This window comes from Hyperolius riggenbachi, chromosome 4 (assembly GCF_040937935.1).
Source record: "Hyperolius riggenbachi isolate aHypRig1 chromosome 4, aHypRig1.pri, whole genome shotgun sequence".
NCBI classification, from domain to species: domain Eukaryota; kingdom Metazoa; phylum Chordata; class Amphibia; order Anura; family Hyperoliidae; genus Hyperolius; species Hyperolius riggenbachi.
In genome coordinates, this window is record NC_090649.1 from 146,136,960 (window position 1) to 146,159,604 (window position 22,645).

Below are 22,645 nucleotides of genomic sequence, written 5' to 3' on the forward strand. Positions count from 1 at the left end.
GTCCGAGCTTTCCTCCGCTTGCATAGTAACCAATGCGTCCCTAGCAACGGGGATGCACACACACAGCCTCGGAAAGCTAAGGGGCGGACACATCAGCTGATGCATCCGTTCTCTTCAGGAAGCGGAGAGTTTAGTGTCAGCTGACATACTGTACTTAGTCAGCTGACACTGAGGCAGGAGCTTGCCGAGTTCTGATTGGTTGTGAAGTGTGTGGCCGGCCACTGATTGGTGAGTGCATGATTTAAAAGTCTGCTTGTGCTCAGTGTTCATTGCCCGTGATAGCATTAGCTTCGCTAGTTGCTGGGTGCGCTCTGCCTGTTAATATTACTGTGATTTCCTGGAGTTGACTCTGCCTGCTACCTACTATTCTCTTGCCTGCTGCCTGGATTGACCTTTGCCTGGATACGACTTTGTTTACTTGCCACCTGGACTGACCCCTGCTTGAATCTCGACCTTGCTAGTTTGCCGCCTGGATTGACCTCAGATTGCCTTGACCTTGCTTTGCCTGCTCCCATTTGTACCTTTCATATCTGATTTCACGTATATGACCCTGGACTGTTACTGGTATCTGTTTTCTGCTTGTGTTGTCTGTTTGGCTTGGAAGTTTATTTGCTCACCCTTAATTCAGCTCCAATACCTTGCACATCAAAGACCTGGGTGTAATTGACTTGTGGAGACAAAAAACACAGGTAGACCAGAAGCCCAATCTGGCGCAATATTGTTAGGTCACCAAGATAAAGGATGAGAAAGTGGTAGATATACTCACAAATAGTTGGTTGCTATATGAGGCAACCGCTCATTAGCGCATGTGGGGAAGTACTGTCCCCACTCGGCCTTGAACAATGTGTAGATGGTCGCTGCTCCAAAAAAAGTATTTTAGATATTGGGTGTCCTCCCAGAGTCAATCTCCCCAGGAAAGGGGTATGAGAAGCACTATGTATAACTGGAGGCGCCCCACGTTATAAAAATATATGGATGGACAAGGTGATATCTACTACAAATCACTCGCAGGTATCCTACCTTGTAAATGCTTTTACCTTATGGTGCCCAAGACTCGCAGACACACCAATTTGAGGCACGGTTACTGACCTGAGGAAGCGCCTCATGCCATGAAACACGTTATCAAGTGCAAAAATTAAAAACGATTTGAATTTTATCCAGATCTTCCTAATCTTTTTTTGGTCAGAGCATCTACAAGGGAGAATACCTGCAAGTGATTTGTACTAGATACCACCTTGTACATCCATATATTTTCATAACATCGGACGCCTTCAGTTATACATTGTACTTTGTAATCACAGCTTAGGAGGCCAACACACATCCACCTTGCAGCACACCTGTTGCACTCCTAATCAGCTCACCCCCTGCTCAGAGCTCCAGACAACTGCTTTCTGGCTGCTTTCAAAACCAGGCATGGTCTGGGGTGGAAAAGGGAGGTCCACAGGGGCGTCGCTAGTCCTATTTTGGGGGGGCACGTGCCCCCAATCTGTCCTGGGGTGCCACGGATCTCTACGCCCACCGCTCACCCCCTCTGTCAGCGCAGCCGGCGCAGCGTCACACTCAGTCAGACCTCAGCATCAGGCGGCGAGCCGGCGACCAATCGTGTGGGCGCTAGGACCCAGCGCCCGCACTGATATGCGGAAGTGACATCACTTCCGCATATCGAGCGGGTGCGTACGGCGCCCGCTGGTACTGGTCGGGTCGCCGCTGATCCTGAGGTCTGCTGCAAGGTAAGGGGGGGTGGGAGCGGCGGCTAGAGGGGGGGCCTCCTTGTCACTCACTCACTCCCTAAAGGGGCTCCCTGACACTCACTCACTTCCTAAAGGGCCTCCCTGTCACTCACTCACTCCCTAAAGGGCCTCCCTGTCACTCACTCACTCCCTAAAGGGGCTCCCTGTCACTCACTCCCTAGGGGGCCTCCCTGTCACTCACTCACTCCCTAAAGGGGCTCCCTGTCACTCACTCACTCCCTAAAGGTGCTCCCTGGCACTCACTCACTTCCTAAAGGGGCTCCCTGTCACTCACTCACTCCCTAGGGGGCCTCCCTGTCACTCACTCACTCACTCCCTAAAGGGCCTCCCTGGCACTCACTAACTCCCTAAAGGGGCTCCCTGGCATTCACTCACTCCCTAAAGGGGCTCCCTGGCACTCACTCACTACCTAAAGGGGCTCCCTGTCACTCACTCACTCCCTAGGGGGCCTCCCTGTCACTCACTCACTGCCTAAAGGGGCTCCCTGGCACTCACTCACTGCCTAAAGGGCCTCACTGTCACTCACTCACTTCCTAAAGGGGCTCCCTGGCACTCACTCACTGCCTAAAGGGGCTCCCTGTCACTCACTCACTACCTAAAGGGCCTCACTGGCACTCACTCACTGCCTAAAGGGGCTCCCTGGCACTCACTCACTGCCTAAAGGGGCTCCCTGGCACTCACTCACTGCCTAAAGGGGCTCCCTGGCACTCACTCACTGCCTAATGGGGCTCCCTGTCACTCACTCACTGCCTAAAGGGCCTCCCTGTCACTCACTCACTGCCTGAAGGGGCTCCCTGGCACTCACTCACTGCCTAAAGGGCCTCCCTGTCACTCACTCACTGCCTGAAGGGGCTCCCTGGCACTCACTCACTGCCTGAAGGGGCTCCCTGGCACTCACTCACTGCCTGAAGGGGCTCACTGGCACTCACTCACTGCCTGAAGGGGCTCACTGGCACTCACTCACTGCGTGAAGGGGCTCACTGGCACTCACTCACTGCCTGAAGGGGCTCCCTGGCACTCACTCACTGCCTGAAGGGGCTCCCTGGCACTCACTACCTAACTGGAGGCGCCTGTCACTCACTAGCTAACCTGGGGGTCCCTGTCACTCACTACCTAACTTGGGGGGCTACCATATTAAGGGGGCATTCTGCCTATTTATGTGAAATGCTGTCTATTTATGTGCCTCATGACTGCTGAATTTGTCTTGTTGGGAGCCTTATGATTTGTTGGGGGCCTCAAGATTGCTGAATTTGTCTTGTTGGGGGCCTCATGATTTGTTGGGGGCCTCATGATTGCTGAATTTGTCTTGTTGGGGGCCTCATGATTTGTTGGAGGTCTCATGATTGATGAATTTGTCTTGTTGGGGGCCTCATGATTTGTTGAGGGCCTCATGATTGCTGAATTTGTCTTGTTGGGGGTCACATGATTGCTAACTGCGAGACTATGGGAAAAGCTGAATCCTTTTCATATGAGACAATAGCATTAAACCTACTTTTTTAGCTTTTTAAAACAGAAAATAAAACTGGGAGGTTCTAAAAAATTGAATACATTTTTCAGGAGTAGGATGGATGAAATTGTTTATCTTCACAGTTTATTTTCAACTTGGATTTTCCATAATGTTCATGTATGAGTTAAAACGTTTGTACAGTATTTAGTTTAAATTGCTGTTGCCACTTTGCGATAGATAAGTGACTTTTGGGTTGCAGTTTGGGCACTCGGCCTCCAAAAGGTTCACCACCACTGTCATAATCTAATGTCCCACCATTGCTAGGTTCATGTAAATTTGTCTCCACCCGTTAGCACACCTATATTCTGGTCCATGGCCCACCCATTTTTCGGTGCGGCGCGATAAGCACGCCGCACAACAAGATCCTCATATTTTTGGCACGCTAGCTGCAGTGTGCTGAATTCTGCTGCCTACAGTATGTACAGTATACGCTGTTCTCTAGTGCCTGCACTGTGTGCTGATTTACCTCCAGTGTGTACAGTGTAAGGTGTTACTCTGTGCCTTTACTGATTGTAAACCAGCTATATTGTATGCTGATCCCTGCTACTTTCAGTATGTACAGTATTAGCTGTAAAGCCTGGTACACACATACAATTTTGATTAGCCAATTTTAGCTCTGTTCATAAAATTCATTGTCTGTTGGCCCACTTACTGCATGGGGGTGGTAAAATTGGGGTTCAGTGATTGACCAATCAAAATTGTATGTGCGTATACATCTTTGATCTATGCCTATACTGATTGTAAATTATCCAAATAAAGGACAGGGGGCTCCATCCAATATTTCGATGGGCAGGCCCGTTATCTGTAGCTTACACCGCTGCTAAGTTCATGTACATTTGGCCCCACCCATGGCCACACCCACTCACCTCATGGCCACGCCCATTTTTTTGCCCGCCTGGTGCCCACAGGTGCCCCTGATCTCCAAGGACCCTAGAAACGCCCCTGGAGGCCCACCCAGTTATCCTGCTTCCTTGTTCCATAGCTCCGGGCCCTGAAAAAAAAACCAACTAAACATAGCAACCGTTGGTTCCCAAACTACCGTGGGCTCCTTCCCAGTCCCTACCTGTCTTAAAGGTGCCATTGCCTAAAATAAGGTGGAATATATCTGCCATCTAAAACCCATCCCTGGATTCCTGTACACTATTGTTGTATATTGGTATTTCACTACATGTGATACATTTATGAAAGTAATTCAGGAAGAGGAAAGATTTTTATATGGCAAACAATGACAAAATCATTTGTAAATGAATTTTGTAAAATATAAGCAGTTTAAATCATTACATTATATTCAGTTCCTCTTTAACCTTCCTGGCGGTAAGCCCGAACTGAGTTCGGGCTATGCCGCCGGAAGGCACCGCTCAGGCCCCGCTGGGCCGATTTGCATAATTTTTTTTTTGCTGCACGCAGCTAGCACTTTGCTAGCTGCGTGCAGTGCCCGATCGCCGCCGCTACCCGCCGATCCGCCGCAATTGCTCTCGCCGCGGCCGCCCCCCCCCCCCCAGACCCCGTGCGCTGCCTGGCCAATCAGTGCCAGGCAGCGCTATGGGTCAGATCGGAGTCCCCTCTGACGTCACGACGTCGATGACGTCGGTGACGTCATCCCGCCCGTCGCCATGGCGACGGGGGAAGCCCTCCAGGAGATCCCGTTCTTTCAACGGGATCTCCGGATCTCCGATCGCCGGCGGCGATCGGAGGGGCTGGGGGGATGCCGCTGAGCAGCGGCTATCATGTAGCGAGACTTTGTCTCGCTACATGAAAAAAAAAAAAAAAAATTAAAAAAAAAAGATTTGCTGCCCCCTGGCGATTTTTTTGCAAACCGCCAGGAGGGTTAAAGCAAACCGAACAATTAAGCCGAGGTGAGTAAATGTTTTCCAACACATCACATACTTTTCCAGGAGGTTCGGCTATCATTGCTCTTTCCACTGGTCTTTGCACTAAAATGCTCCATAATCATTATACTGCTAGTTATGTAAATGCAAGTTATATATAGACCGATAGAGAGATTACCGTATTCATGGAAAAACTGCTTCAAGTCAGGGTTCTTCTTGCTGAATTATGTATGCTGCATTATTTTGATTATTCGAATGACATCACAATATGGGAATTGCTACAATGGGAGCTCTCTACTGTCCATCTTTCGGAGGGACAGTCCCTCTTTGGGAACAAAATCCCCCAGTCCCTCTTTCTTCCTTATTTGTCCTTCTTTGAGGACCGACATACAGATCTATATAAATATATGTATTTTTCTACTGAAAACAAAGTGTTTAACTCAGGGCCGATACGCTCATGAAGCAATGTGAAACATTTGCATCAGGTGCAGAGATTACAGGGGCAGCATGTTTGTACTGTGTTTACACTAGCAGCGTACAGTCCGTTTAGGAGGAGAAGCGAGAGGAGAGCGAGGTGAACAGGTCATCACTGGGAAAAAGTAGCTTGTTGTGCTGCGTGAGGAGTCTGACAGTGAGTGAGGAGGGGAGGGGCAGGAGAGCAGCAGTGTTTCATTTGACTTGCACAGCAGAAAGGAGGAGCTGGCACTACTGTCCTGAGTGAGGAGGAATGGAGTGGCTGAGGGTGAGCAGTTTGTCACAGACTCACAGCCAGCCAGTGTGAGTGTATTGAACTGCAGCGTGTCATGTGAGAACATTAAATAAAACAGGGTAAATTGTTGGGTGCTGTGCGATCATTCAAAATTCGGAAGGGGGAGGGGGGGAGCATCCTCACAAGTTTTCCTCAGGCAGCACTGACCCTGGTTTAACTGACTGAAAAACTAATGAAGATAGAAAGGACCAGTGTGAATGATAAAACTGCAACTTTTGATTCTGAATTCTTTGTGATAAGCATGACAAGGAGATGGTGGGAGGTGTGGCAGGGCCATTAGGCCGGTTTTACACTTTTTTTTTGCGTTGCGGTGTGATGCTTCTGCTGAATTGCAGAAAAATGCAAAAATGGCAGTCATATGACCCTGCGGCAGAGTGCATTAACAGGGTCATTTGCAAAGCGCCGCCTCCCCCCGTTCAATGACTTACTCTCTGCTGGGCAGGAAGTATGTCACTGGGATTCCCGTAGGTCTGTACATGCGTGCCGTGACACACTGCGCTCTGTCATTTACACTACATGCGTTACCCATAGACTTGCATCACCACAAACTCTGTGCTTTAAGCGTAGTGCTTGTGGTAGCGCTCTGCAGCCCCAGTGTCAGGTCAGATACTTCCTGCGCACCGCAATGGACTGCAATAAGTGTGAAAGCCTCTGTAGACATCCATTGATTTTGCTGCCTCTTGCCTTAAAATAGAGTAACACAACGCAGGTTTCACTTGCAAGTGTAAAAGGGGCCTTAAAGTAGGCTGACCAGGTGTCCTCTTTTGCCCGGACAAGTCCACTTTTTCAGACCTGTCCGGGCTGTCCTCCCGGGTTTTTCAAATGTCCGGGTGAAGAAAGCCGAACATGAGCGAGCCGAGAAATCTAGGCCAGCAATCTTTGACTCATGAGTCGACTCATGACTCACAGGAGCAGCCTGAGTCGACTCATGACTCACAGGAGCAGCCAGAGGAACAGCCTGCCAGACTCTCTGCAGCTCCTGGAACCAGAGAGAGCCGAGACCCCGAGAGCGGAGGGCGGAGGCAGAGAAAATCAGCGAGGAGGGAGTCAGGAGGTGGGACTGGGAACACTTGGAGGAGCAGAGCAGGAGAAGGGGTGTCTATGGAGGGGTGAGTGCGAGATGAGCTCAGAACATCCTCTCTGCCCTAAAAGATAGACAACAGCATGATAACCGTTATTAATTTTGCATATGTGTATCAGCGCCAAGGAAACAAAGTGGCCGCTGCTAAGAGAGGAACGATGTCCAGAGTTCACAAACAGGTAAATTATATATGATCAGCGCAGAGTCCAAAAACAAAAGACGAGTCTTCAGCAAAGAATAAGAGCAGGCAAATCTCCACCACATTAAATATTGGGTTCACGGCACAGCTCTGCAATCATGGATACCCAAAAAAGGAAAGAGGCTTACCAGCTGGTGACAACCCACATTATAAGGTTGTATCAACGCTTTGGTAGGACATCAGGAAGCAACAGTCTGTCCAGGATCCACCAATTCAGCAATGATTCCTCTCACGAATGGATATCAGTAAACATCATAAAAAACAAACAAACGGCAACTCTAAGTGTAAACCGTTTAATACAGAGTTTTCATAGTAAAAACAGCTTAAAAATAGCATAAAAATAGCATAAAAACAAAACTTACATACGGGGCCCATGCAATGGGAACCCCGAGAAAGTTGCACGCGTGTATGGGTCAGCGGTACAGGACAGTATGAAGGTGCCGCCTGTCTCCTTCCCTTTGGCACCTTCATACTGTCCTTTACCGCTGACCCATACACGCGTGCAACTTTCTCGGGGTTCCCATTGCATGGGCCCCGTATGTAAGTTTTGTTTTTATGCTATTTTTATGCTATTTTTAAGCTGTTTTTACTATGAAAACTCTGTATTAAACGGTTTACACTTAGAGTTGCCGTTTGTTTGTTTTTTATGATGTTTACTGATATCCATTCGAGAGAGGAATCAGTGCTGAATTGGTGGATCCTGGACAGACTGTTGCTTCCTGATGTCCTACCAAAGCGTTGATACAACCTTATAATGTGGGTTGTCACCAGCTGGTAAGCCTCTTTCCTTTTTTGGGTATCCATGATTGCAGAGCTGTGCCGTGAACCCAATATTTATTGTGGTGGAGATTTGCCCGCTTTTATCCTTTGCTGAAGACTCGTCTTTTGTTTTTGGACTCTGCGCTGAGCATATATAATTTAACCGTTATTAATTAAAGTGGACCTGAACTCAGTACATGCTTTCTGCTCTAAAGGATCCACAACTACACAACAGCATAATGCCCTTTATTAAAGTGGACCTGAACTCAGAACATGTGTTAAGATCCCATGCAATGCAACAAGTGCAGAGCATAAGAATTGCATGGAGTGTGGTTGTCACTGATATGGAAATACTGAGAACAAACCAGGATGATGTTTAAAGGTTTATTTATTTGTGAGAATTGCAATATATAAATACACATACATGTGGATAATGCAATACTGGCAACACAAGTGAACTGTACAAGAATTTGTATGCAAAGGATACAGGAGGAGATTATCCCAACCCAATTTGTATATACAAGTGCTCCCTGCATATACTGGGATATGCAGAGCAACCAGTGTATATACACAAGATCTGTGTGCACACAATCCCTAACCCCGCTTAGTAAGTATGTACAACCTATTTACAAATATATACACGGAGCATATGACCAGGCAATATAAACAGACAAACAGCAGGCAGTATGGATAGTCAGACAGGCAAGGGTCAATATCAGAGAACAAACGCAGTACAAATAATCGCAAGGCAAAAGGATCGTCAGGAAAAGCAAAAGTCATACAAGGTAAGCAGATAAGATACACAGGACCGAGGTAACAAGAACAGGATAGGCTAGCACTCAGGCTAAAAAGCAACGATGAACTAGCAAAGCTTGATTCTCAGATGCTGGCTTATATCCTGTGCAGAGGAATCAGGTGATGCGGATTTCCTCTCCTTAGCAATGTCCAGGTAATGCAGTTCTTGAGGAGGTTTGCCCCCTGCTGGTAAAATAGGAGGAACCACATGAGTATTACCAAAGTCTTATGAAGACAGTGGAGACCTCTGCTGATGACTAGAGGAAGTCCATGTAACAAGTCACCAGCAGATATGGATCGTAACATTACCCCCCCCTTAAGGAGTGGCCTCAGGACGCTCCACTTGACCACAAACTCACATCCACCGGGGTCCCAAGAGACACTTGGCAAAAAGGCTGGAAGCAGACTTGATGTGTACCTGAACAGACCAGGCAGCAGACTACAGTGGATCAGGACACACCACCAGCAAGATGCCAAACTAGAAGTCACCAGGGAAGAGAGCACACTGAGTGGTAGGCTGGAGAACACCAAGCAAAGCAGACAATTGAAAGCCAACAGAAAATGCAGCAGGCCATGATCAAAGAAAGTATCAGACTGGATGTCCTCATCAGGAGCAAGAGACTGGATGTCCTCATCAGGAGCAAGAGACTGGATGTCCTCATCAGGAGCAAGAGACTGGATGTCCTCATCAGGAGCAAGAGACTGGATGTCCTCATCAGGAGCAAGAGACTGGATGTCCTCATCAGGAGCAAGAGACTGGATGTCCTCATCAGGAGCAAGAGACTGGATGTCCTCATCAGGAGCAAGAGACTGGATGTCCTCATCAGGAGCAAGAGACTGGATGTCCTCATCAGGAGCAAGAGACTGGATGTCCTCATCAGGAGCAAGAGACTGGATGTCCTCATCAGGAGCAAGAGACTGGATGTCCTCATCAGGAGCAAGAGACTGGATGTCCTCATCAGGAGCAAGAGACTGGATGTCCTCATCAGGAGCAAGAGACTGGATGTCCTCATCAGGAGCAAGAGACTGGATGTCCTCATCAGGAGCAAGAGACTGGATGTCATCATCAGGAGCACGAGACTGGATGTCATCATCAGGAGCAAGAGACTGGATGTCATCATCAGGAGCAAGAGACTGGATGTCATCATCAGGAGCAAGAGACTGGATGTCATCATCAGGAGCAAGAGACTGGATGTCATCATCAGGAGCAAGAGACTGGATGTCATCAGGAGCAAGAGAATGGATGTCATCAGGAGCAGCGGACTGGAAGCCATCAGGAGCAGCGGACTGGAAGCCATCAGGAGCAGCAGACTGGAAGCCATCAGGAGCAGCAGACTGGAAGCCATCAGGAGCAGCAGACTGGAAGCCATCAGGAGCAGCAGACTGGAAGCCATCAGGAGCAGCAGACTGGAAGCCATCAGGAGCAGCAGACTGGAAGCCATCAGGAGCAGCAGACTGGAAGCCATCAGGAGCAGCAGACTGGAAGCCATCAGGAGCAGCAGACTGGAAGCCATCAGGAGCAGCAGACTGGAAGCCATCAGGAGCAGCAGACTGGAAGCCATCAGGAGCAGCAGACTGGAAGCCATCAGGAGCAGCAGACTGGAAGCCATCAGGAGCAGCAGACTGGAAGCCATACTGGAAGAAGCCATACTGGAAGCCATCAGGAACGGCAGACTGGAAGCCATCAGGAATGGCAGACTGGAAGCCATCAGGAACGGCAGACTGGAAGCCATCAGGAACGGCAGACTGGAAGCCATCAGGAACGGCAGACTGGAAGCCATCAGGGGGAACAGAGGATTGAACACCATCACAGGGAGTAACAAATTGAAAGTCATTCACCAGTAAGACAGGTATGACAGCAGATTGGATGATTCCAGGTAAACGTTTATAAGGCTTGGCAACAGTTTGTGAATGCAGAGTATCCAGAGGAGCCTGTGAAGGCTGAGTGCCAGACATGTTTTGAAGAGTTCAGGACCTCAGCAGGAATCTGTGGGAACAGTTTATCTGCAAGAGCCTGAGGTGCCTGAACCTCAGCTGGTATCTGTGAGAGTTGGACATCAGTGGGGATCTGTGAGAATTCTGTGTCAGCCATTGGTGGAGAGTTCAGGGCCTCAGCTGGAGTCTGCGGAAATGGGGTGACAGCAGGAGCCTGAGGTGCCAGAACCTCAGCTGGTATCTGAGAGGACTGGACAACAGTGGGAATGTGTGGTAACCGAGTGTCAGACATCTGTGCAGGTTGAACTTCAGCATAAGTCTGAGCTCTAACAGAAGTAGAAGGGCAATGGGCATCAGCAAAAACTCGAGAGAGCTGGACCTTTGGCTGAGCATCTGGCTGGACCACTGTCTGCATAGCTGGCAGGACCTTCGGCAGAGTAATTAGCTGAACCTCAGATCGAGCAACTGGCAGACTTATTGATCGAGCACCTGGCTGGGCCTTTGGCTGAGCTGTGGAGTATGATCTTGCTGGGACAGCAGACTGACATTCCGCTGGAGTAGCTGGCAGGAGGAGATCTGCTGAGATGTCTGGAGGACCCACTGCCAAACCTTCTGAGAGAGGAAACATGGGACTGACAGACATGGGTACTGCTAAAGCTTCAGACATAGACTTTGCTGAGCTGACTGGCACAGGCAGGGCAGAGGTGGCTGGCACAGGCAGGGCAGAGGAGGCTGGCACAGGCAGGGCAGAGGAGACTGGCACAGGCAGGGCAGAGGAGACTGGCACAGGCAGGGCAGAGGAGACTGGCACAGGCAGGGCAGAGGTGGCTGGCACAGGCAGGGCTGAGGAGACTGGCACAGGCAGGGCAGAGGTGGCTGGCACAGGCAGGGCAGAGGTGGCTGGCACAGGCAGGGCAGAGGTGGCTGGCACAGGCAGGGCAGAGGTGGCTGGCACAGGCAGGGCAGAGGTGGCTGGCACAGGCAGGGCAGAGGTGGCTGGCACAGGCAGGGCAGAGGTGGCTGGCACAGGCAGGACAGAGGTGGCTTCTGTTGATGATTGCATGAGTAAGATGGAAGCTGTAGAAAAATATTTGCGTTTAGTTTTTGTCTTTTGAACCAGTCTGGAGGCAGGAGTAAGTTTGCAAGAGTCTATGTATTTGTTTGCTGGGCGCTGGAATGACCAGGGTGTAGATCTGATAGCAGTCTGCAAAGGAACAGTTTTCTTTTTAATCACAGGTGTAGGCAATTCAATGTCTCTGGGGCGGTTTCTAACTGCTGCAGGTTGTGAGTTATGGACAGGATTTAAGGTAGGTAAAGGGTTAACAGAGGAGAGATCAGAAGAGAAATGGAGAGACAGAATCCTTTGCCAGGCGATTATCAAAGCAGAAGCAGATTCAAGATTGCACAGTCTATGGTCAATCAATGACTGAGTAGCACATATGCATGCATTCACATATTGTTCATTTTTCATAGTGAAATCATGAAAAAACCCATTCTCATCTCCAGGGCCGGTCCTGGACTTTCTGCTGCCTGAGGCAAAGATCGTAAAGGCGCCCCCCCCCCCCCCCCAATATTTCTACAAAACATGAGCGGCAGCCGGCGGCAGCCAGCCAGCCTTATCATCATTATCGACACGTCGGCGGCGCTCGCTGCTCAGTGACTGACCGTGACAATCAGCCGCAGCCAGGGCAGCAGAGCGGGCGGCAGCCGCCGCCATCAAATCAGCAGGCTTAGGCACTAGGCAGCGTCACCAGCATGCAGCCTTGGAGGAGACAGGAGAGGCCGCAGAGCTCAGAGTCATCGGACTCGGAGGCCGGCGGCAACAGTGCAGTTTCTAGGCTAAAATGCACCCAGGGCGAGGGTGTAAAAATTGCGCCCCCCCCCCCGGTATAGGTAACCAGCTATAGGTCCCCCCAGAGTATAGGTGGCCAGGCTTGGGTGAGCCAGTAAAGTTGCCCCCAGTATAGGTTAGCCAGGTAGTTGCCTCCAGTATAGGTAGCCAGTATAGTTGCCCCCAGTATGTTAGATAGGCAGGCACCCCCCCCCCGGTATAAGTTAGATAAGTAGGTGCCCCCAGTACAGGTTAGCTAGGTAGGTGCCTCCAATATAGGTAGCCAGTATAGTTGCCCCCAGCATAGGTTAGATAGGTAGGTACCCCCAGTATAGGTTAGTTAGGTAGGTGCCCCCAGTATAGGTAGCCAGTATAGTTGCCACCTGTATAGGCTAGCTAGGTAGGTAGGTGCCCCCAATACAGGTTAGATAAGTGCCCCCAGTATAGGTTAGATAGGTAGCTTCCCCCCAGTATAGATTAGATTAGGTCGCTGCCCTTCAGTATAGGTTAGATTAGGTAGGTGCCCCCAGTACAGGTTACATTAGGTAGGTGCCCCCAGTATAGATTAGATAGGTAGCTGCCCCCAGCATAGGTTAGACAGGTAGCTGCCCCCCAGCATAGGTTAGACAGGTAGCTGCCCCCCAGCATAGGTTAGATAGGTAGCTGCCCCCCAGCATAGGTTAGATAGGTAGCTGCCCCCCAGTACAGGTTAGATTAGGTAGGTGCCCCCCAGTATAGGATAGATAGGTAGCTGCCCCCAGTACAGGTTAGATTAGGTAGGTGCCCCCCAGTATAGGATAGATAGGTAGCTGCCCCCAGTATAGGTTAGATAGGTAGCTGCCCCCTAGTATAGGTTAGATAGGTAGCTGCCCCCCAGTACAGGTTAGATTAGGTAGGTGCCCCCCAGTATAGGATAGATAGGTAGCTGCCCCCAGTACAGGTTAGATTAGGTAGGTGCCCCCCAGTATAGGATAGATAGGTAGCTGCCCCCAGTATAGGTTAGATAGGTAGCTGCCCCCCAGTGTAGGTTAGATAGGTAGCTGCCCCCCAGTGTAGGTTAGATAGGTAGCTGCCCCCCAGTATAGGATAGATAGGTAGCTGCCCCCCAGTATAGGTTAGATAGGTAGCTGCCCCCCAGTATAGGTTAGATAGGTAGCTGCCCCCCAGTATAGGTTAGATAGGTAGCTGCCCCCCAGTATAGGTTAGATAGGTAGCTGCCTCCCAGTATAGGTTAGATAGGTAGCTGGCCCCCAGTATAGGTTAGATTAGGTAGGTGCCCCCCAGTATAGGATAGATAGGTAGCTGCCCCTAGTACAGGTTAGATTAGGTAGGTGCCCCCCAGTATAGGATAGATAGGTAGCTGCCCCCAAAACAGGTTAGATTAGGTAGGTGCCCCCCAGTATAGGATAGATAGGTAGCTGCACCCCAGTATAGGTTAGATAGGTAGCTGCCCCCCAGTATAGGATAGATAGGTAGCTGGCCCCCAGTATAGGTTAGATTAGGTAGGTGCCCCCCAGTATAGGATAGATAGGTAGCTGCCCCCCCAGTATAGGTTAGATAGGTAGCTGCCCCCCAGTATAGGATAGATAGGTAGCTGGCCCCCAGTATAGGTTAGATTAGGTAGGTGCCCCCCAGTATAGGATAGATAGGTAGCTGCCCCAGTACAGGTTAGATTAGATAGGTGCCCCCCAGTATAGGATAGATAGGTAGCTGCCCCCAAAACAGGTTAGATTAGGTAGGTGCCCCCCAGTATAGGATAGATAGGTAGCTGCCCCCAAAACAGGTTAGATTAGGTAGGTGCCCCCCAGTATAGGATAGATAGGTAGCTTGCCCAGGTAGGTGCCCCCTCATAATGGCGGAGGGGGGAGCCGGAGCCGCGGTGAGGGCAGCCCGACCTCTCCCTCCCTCTCCCCGGGCCGCCCTCCATGCTCCCCCCTCGGACTTTAGGCAGCAGAGTTAGCGCGCAGGGAAGCGCTGCTGTACACAGTCACAGCCTGTTACTCACCTCCCTGGATCCGATCGCCGCTCCCGCCCTGCTGGTCTCCTCTCTGCCTAGCCGGCTGATACACACGCGGCTGCTTCCTGTGTAAACAGGAAGCAGCCGCGTGTGTAATGTATCAGCGGCTACATTGCAGAGAGGAGACCAGCAGGGCGGGAGCGGCGATTGGATCCAGGGAGGTGAGTAACAGGCTGTGACTGTGTACAGCAGCGCTTCCCTGCGCGCTAACTCTGCTGCCTAAAGTCCGAGGGGGGAGCATGGAGGGCGGCCCGGGGAGAGGGAGGGAGAGGTCGGGCTGCCCTCACCGCGGCTCTGGCTCCCCCCCCCCCCCCCCCCGCTCAGTCACTGGTGCCGCCCCTCCACTTCCTGCCGCCTGAGGAACCCGCCTCACCCCGCCTCATGGGCGGGCCGGCCCTACTCATCTCTCTTTAAATATGCAAATAAATGATCAATCTGATAGCAATCAAATACTGGGTCAAAGTTAACTTGTTTCTTAAAAGGTGAAGAAACAAACTTACTGCTGGGTCTAACAGGGTTAATATGGGTCACTGGATGCTGTGCATACTGATTACCAAGCAAAATCTTCTCCCATGAATCAATTAGAGGAAACACATAATCTTGCCTGCACATACCCTTATCAACCAAATCTGTTACAGATTTAATGCATGCAATCAAAAAATTACCATCTTTAGCGGTGTAATATTCAAAAAATGATTCCCTATCATCCTTTAACGTATTTATAGCACACTCAACCCCCCACAAATCAAATGGGGGATCCCAGTCACTTTTAATGGGGCCTGATAAGTCACCTGGAACATGGATAGTGGAATAACCTGGTGATACCTGATCTCTCCCTGTTAGTAAATTGTTGCCTGTAGCAGGCGCTGGCGGTTGGGAAAACTGAAAGCAGGAGGGAAAATAACCGATTGAACGGGGTTGGGCTTTAGCACGACATTCCTGCAATACAGACAAGAAATCTTCCAGTTCATGAGGAGGAAAGATTCCTTTTCTGATGCAGGACTGAACCTGTGAGATTTGCTGATTCAAATCATCATAGGTGTCATCAGCAAACATATGATAACAGAGTTTTTTTTCATTTCTTGCTATGGTAGCGAATTCAAGAAGTTGCTCTGTAGTCATTTCCATCATGACGGAAACAGAGGTGCTTCAGTATTTCCAAGTGACAATGTATGGCTAGTTCATCTGTTAAGATCCCATGCAATGCAACAAGTGCAGAGCATAAGAATTGCATGGAGTGTGGTTGTCACTGATATGGAAATACTGAGAACAAACCAGGATGATGTTTAAAGGTTTATTTGTGAGAATTGCAATATATAAATACACATACATGTGGATAATGCAATACTGGCAACACAAGTGAACTGTACAAGAATTTGTATGCAAAGGATACAGGAGGAGATTATCCCAACCCAATTTGTATATACAAGTGCTCCCTGCATATACTGGGATATGCAGAGCAACCAGTGTATATACACAAGATCTGTGTGCACACAATCCCTAACCCCGCTTAGTAAGTATGTACAACCTATTTACAAATATATACACGGAGCATATGACCAGGCAATATAAACAGACAAACAGCAGGCAGTATGGATAGTCAGACAGGCAAGGGTCAATATCAGAGAACAAACGCAGTACAAATAATCGCAAGGCAAAAGGATCGTCAGGAAAAGCAAAAGTCATACAAGGTAAGCAGATAAGATACACAGGACCGAGGTAACAAGAACAGGATAGGCTAGCACTCAGGCTAAAAAGCAACGATGAACTAGCAAAGCTTGATTCTCAGATGCTGGCTTATATCCTGTGCAGAGGAATCAGGTGATGCGGATTTCCTCTCCTTAGCAATGTCCAGGTAATGCAGTTCTTGAGGAGGTTTGCCCCCTGCTGGTAAAATAGGAGGAACCACATGAGTATTACCAAAGTCTTATGAAGACAGTGGAGACCTCTGCTGATGACTAGAGGAAGTCCATGTAACAAGTCACCAGCAGATATGGATCGTAACAACATGCTTTCTGCTCTAAAAGATACTTCTGCCAGAGGTAACGGTTCGTGCAGTTATGTGTCGGAGGAAACTGTTGCATTTCATTCGTCAGAGTTAACGGTTGCTGCATTTATTATTTTGACAGTCATTGTTGTCTGCATTCGCTACTTTGAGGTTTCTGCAGAACTATCGTCTGCACATCCATGATGCGAATCTTCCTTTTTACCGCATCATGGAGGAAACGCTGCTTTCTTATGTGTTCGGGGGAAAATTATTTAATTACACTGAGGGTCACTTTGCCTGTTTTGGGAGGAAACTCTGGCCCACTGCGTCACTGTTACAGCGTTACATTACAGATAGCTCCGCTTATGTGATGTCATGGCCACGGCCGTTTTTAGCTGCGGCGCGCTTTGCGCACCGCACCAACTCCCACCTTCCCCATCTTAGGTTGGGCCCAGAAAAATCTGATCACTGTAATTATATGTGAGTATTGCCTTTTTTATTTAAAAGTGAAATAATGTTTTTGGTCATGATGTAAGATTATTATTATTATGATATTTGGAGGTTTTTTAATGTAAGTAGCTAGTTTAAACTGACTCCTGTAAACATCGTTTTTTGAATGAAATATGGCTCTCAAAAGAAATTTTAGTCGTTGAAATGCTGATATTTGGCTCTTTTGCCGAATAAGTTTGCAGACCCCTGTACTAGACTGAGACTCAGTCTAGTGATGGGAATTCCGGCTCTTTAAGCATCGGCTCTCCTGGCTCGGCCGCTCGGCTCCCAAAGAGCCGGCTCGTTCGGCTCCCAAAACGGCTCTTCATCACCGCTAACCGTCAGATCAGTGGTGAGCAGGAGATGGGAACCAGCCAGAACGGCGCATAGCAGCCGCACGGTGGACTTTAAATGACCGATGATGTCACTTCCTGCATTTGAATTCACTGGCGCGGCTGGTGTGGCTGACTCCTATCTCCTGCTCACCGCCGATCTGAGGTTTGTTAGCGGTGGCAGCTGCACCGCAGGGGTCAGGGGAGAACGAGGGAGGTATATTTAGGACGCAGTATGGGGGAAAGAGCATTTTGTGGGGAAATATGCTGCCAATCTCATTGCATTTGTAGAGAAATATGCTGCCAATCTGATTCCATTTGTGGGGAAATCTGTTGCCAATCTCATTGCATTTTGTAGGGAAATCTTCTGCGAATCTAATTGCATTTTGTGGTCTGCCGGGCCTCCACCATGTGGTCTGGGGAAAAAAACGTCCCTCCATGCCCGTGAAGTTGGACAGCACACTGCTAAGGTCTTGTATATTTGGCCCCACCCATGACCACGCCCACATGCTGTTGTGACTGTCCTCTTTTTTGGAAATCAAAATATGGTCACCCTAGCTTAAAGAGACACTGAAGCCAGTTTAAAAATGGCTTTTTACCTTTTATTTATGTAAGGCATGTTTGCCCCTGTTAAAACGCCGCTATCCCACAGCAGAACGAGAGGTCTTTACCCCCCAAATCCCCTGGAGCACACTGCGGGGAGCGCTTCTGTGAGAGGCAAAGCTTTTGGCTGCAGTTCTGCCTCTACACGCGTCTATCAGCGTTGATCGCCGCCTCTCCCTGCCCCTCTCAGGGCCCATTTACACTTAATCAGTTGGTATGCGTTAGTACGCGTTTTTTCCATAGCAGTGCATTGTGACAAAGATTTCAGTTAAAACGCGTTAAGTGTGAAAGCTGCCATAGGAAAACATGGGCATTACTTTAAAAATCAGTTTTCTTTCCATTTTAACTGAGAGCAACTGATTAAGTGTAAAAGGGCCCTTAGTCTTCCTTCACTGAGAGGGGCGGGGGAGAGGAGGAGATCCGCAGCTGATTGACATGCCTGAAGGCAGAACTGCAGCCGAAAGCTCTGCCTCCATGAGCAGCAAAATCTATGACCAAGAAAGTAGTGGATTTTGCACAGGGGATTTGGGGGGTAAAGACCCCTTATTCTGCCGCTGGATAGCAGCGTTTTAACAGGGGCAAACATGCCTCACATAAATAAAAGGTAAAAAGCTGTTTTTAAACTGGCTTCAGTGTTTCTTTAAAGTGTCCCTCTTTCTTATCTTAAAAAGTTGGGAGGTATGATGGGGGCACTACATGGCAATATATTGTTTTTTTGCCTGGCCTGAAGACTCCAGGGCCCATATGCAATGAACTTTTAGTCCTTGTTCACATCATAAATCATAATCGCTGACGCCAGTGTTTTGTGATTTTGTCCGCAATTTTTTTTAGCGCCTCCCGACGCTGACCTGCGCGTTACCTATTTTTTTGTAAAGCGCATTTCTAAGCGCTTTTGCAGAGCTATTAGTTTTTTCACTTCCTGACATCAGTCAGCAAGTTAACTCTTTCACCCGGTAATGAATAAATACAATGTATTTTATCATAAAAGCGCTGGGGGAATCGCTATACAAAGCGCTTATTCAAGCACTTTGCGATTTCCCTATACCTTCCATTATAGGCAAATCGCCCTAAAAATGGTACAGTCAGCGCTTTGGTGAGCGGATCGTAATTGAACCACTCAGATGTGAACACTCTCACAGGGAATCATTGCACAAGCACTTTTAGGGCGATTTTGAAAATCGACGGCGCTTAAAAAAAACCAAAAAGCGCCCTTAGTGTGAACCAGCCCTTACACCTGAGTTTTCCCCTAGGAGATACATTTTCATCTTCTAATTTGAATAACTTTTCAGCAGTTTGTAACTGAAAAAGTATCATAAAGTTGGTGAAAAAGTACTATCAAAACTATTTTAAGTATTTTCTTTGCGTGCTGGTGATTTAAAGGGCATTTTATTGGCAAGTATTAAAATATCACATAGGAGAAAACCCAGGAGAAGAAAATTAATTGTATATGGGCCCAATTGTCCTGTCCCCACACAATATAATCTTAGATTGGATTGCAATCGACAATCAGTTGCACAATCCCAATTGTGATCATGATTCTCACGGTTCTGCCATGACAGGGACTACAGTGTCTCTTTAGCAGATCGTTTCCACAACTGACAAAACTAAAGCAAGAAAATATGATCTGGCTTGTAGGAAAGAATAGCAGTGTTCAATTCCCTCTGCCTTCATAGCATTACCTTAGCTTTAATCACAATAAATAATTTTGAAAAGATTTAATCATTCTACTGAACTAAATATTTTTAGATACAGTGTGGTCAGCATTAGTGTGATGAGGTCCATACTTGCTATAAGTTGAAGCTCTGCTGCAGAAAAGTCCTGTAGCAAACTTTTCCCGTTTGCATTTCTGTGTGTGTGATTAATCAGTGGACACAGGGGCGGACAGCCCATGACGCCAGGTGAAACAGGTTCATCAGGCGGCACGAGCCCTGGAGCGACACTGGGGCAATGATACTACCTATACTGGGGGCCACTATACTACCTATACTGGGAAAACTATACGAGCTACCTATACTCGGGCAACTATACTAGCTACCTATACTGGGGCAACTATACTACCTTTACTGGGGCAAATATACTAGCTACCTATACTGGGGAAACTATACCTGCTACTTATACTGGGGCAACTATACTACCTATACTGGGGCAACTATACTAGCTACCTATACTGGGGCAACTATACTACCTATACTGGGGCAACTATACTACCTATACTGGGGCAACTATACTACCTATACTGGGGCAACTATACTAGCTACCTATACTGGGGCAACTATACTACCTATACTGGGGCAACTATACTACCTATACTGGGGCAACTATACTAGCGACCTATACTGGGGCAACTATACTACCTATACTGGGGCAACTATACTAGCTACCTATACTGGGGCAACTATACTACTTATACTGGGGCAACTATACTAGCTACCTATACTGGGGCAACTATACTACCTATACTGGGGCAACTATACTAGCTACCTATACTGGGGCAACTATACTAGCTACCTATACTGGGGCAACTATACTAGCTACCTATACTGGGGCAACTATACTAGCTACCTATACTGGGGCAACTATACTACCTATACTGGGGCAACTATACTAGCTACCTATACTGGGGCAACTATACTAGCTACCTATACTGGGGCAACTATACTAGCTACCTATACTGGGGCAACTATACTAGCTACCTATACTGGGGCAACTATACTACCTATACTGGGCAACTATACTAGCTACCTATATTGGGGCAACTTTACTAGCTACCTATACTGGGGCAACTATACTACCTATACTGTGGCAACTATACTAGCTACCTATACTTAGGCAATTATACTACCTATACTGGGGAAACTATACTAGCTACCTATACTGAGGCAACTATACTAGCTACCTATACTCGGGCAACTATACTACCTATACTGGGGCAACTATACTAGCTACCTATACTGGGGCAACTATACTACCTATACTGGGGCAACTATACTAGCTACCTATATTGGGACAACTTTACTAGCTACCTATACTGGAGCAACTATACTAGCTACCTATACTGGGGCAAATATACTAGCTACCTATATGGGGCAACAATACTAGCTACCTATACTGGGGCAACTATACTAGCTACCTATACTGGGGCAACTATACTAGCTACCTATACTGGGACAACTATACTTCCTATACTGGGGGCCACTATACTAGATACCTATACTGGGGCAACTATACTACCTATACTGGGGGCCACTATACTACCTATACTGGGGCAACTATACTAATTATACTAGGGGCCACTATACTAACTATACTGGGGCAACTATACAAGCTACCTATACTGGGGCAACTATACTAGCTACATATACTGGAGGACACTATACTACCTATACTGGGGCAGCTATACTAGCTACCTATACTGGGGCAACTATACCTGGCTACCTATACTGGGGCAACTATACTACCTATACTGGGGCAACTTGGGGCAACTATATTAGCTACCTATACTGGGGCAACTATACTACCGATACTGGGGGCCACTATACTTCCTATACTGGGGAAACTACACTAGCTACCTATACTAGGGCAACTATACTAGGGCAACTATACTACCTATACTGGGGCAACTATACTGACTACCTTTACAGGGGGTAACTATGCCTGGCTACCCTATACAGGGGCAACTATACTAGCTACCTATACTGGGGCAACTATATTGGCTAGTTTTACTGGGGGTAACTATACCTGGCTACCCTATAAAGGGGCAAATATACCTGGCTACCTACCTACCTATACTGAAGTTGAAAATGTTCAGGTGCTGTACGATCATTCCAAATCGGGGGGGAAGTTACATTCCCACAAGTTTGCCTCAGGCAACAAGAAGGCGTACGTACAAAAAGGGCGCCTGGACAAAAAGGGTGCGGGGTGTAAACTCTAAATAATAATTAATCATTAATAGGGTTTATAAATATAGTGTGCTATATTTCGTTTACAAATAATGTTTAACAAAATTATAAATCATTAAATAATGTTTATGAAATCGGAAATTGTGAAAACGTTAATCTTCCCTGTTTCAAAAGTTAAACTTATAATTACGTTTATAAAAAAACCAATAATATATGTTTAATTGTTATAATTGTATATTATTGTGAATAACCGTCATTTATGGTTTGTTCTTATAATAAAATCTGAAAATATTGTTTATAAAGATGATATAAATATAACTACGTTCGTAATAAGTGTTGTAATACATTAGTAATTATTACTAAAATTTTACTAAAACTATACCTAAGCCTACTCTTACACAGAACCCTACCTGTACCTATCCCTAACCCCTAGACTCCCCTGTTGGTGCCTAAACCTAAGACCCCCCTATTGGTGCCTAAACCTAAGACCCCCCTGTTGGTGCCTAAACCTAAGACCCCCCTGTTGGTGCCTAAACCTAAGACCCCCCTGTTGGTGCCTAAACCTAAGACTCCCCTGTTGGTGCCTAAACCTAAGACCCCCCTGTTGGTGCCTAAACCTAAGACCCCCCTGTTGGTGCCTAAACCTAAGACCCCCCTGTTGGTGCCTAAACCTAAGACCCCCCTTGTTGGTGCCTAAGTAACCCTCCCTGTACCTACCCCTAACCCCTAGACCCCCCTCTTGGTGCCTAAACCTAAGACCCCCCTGTTGGTGCCTAAACCTAAGACCCCCCTGTTAATGCCTAAACCTAAGACCCCCCTGTTGGTGCCTAAACCTAAGACCCCCCTGTTGGTGCCTAAACCT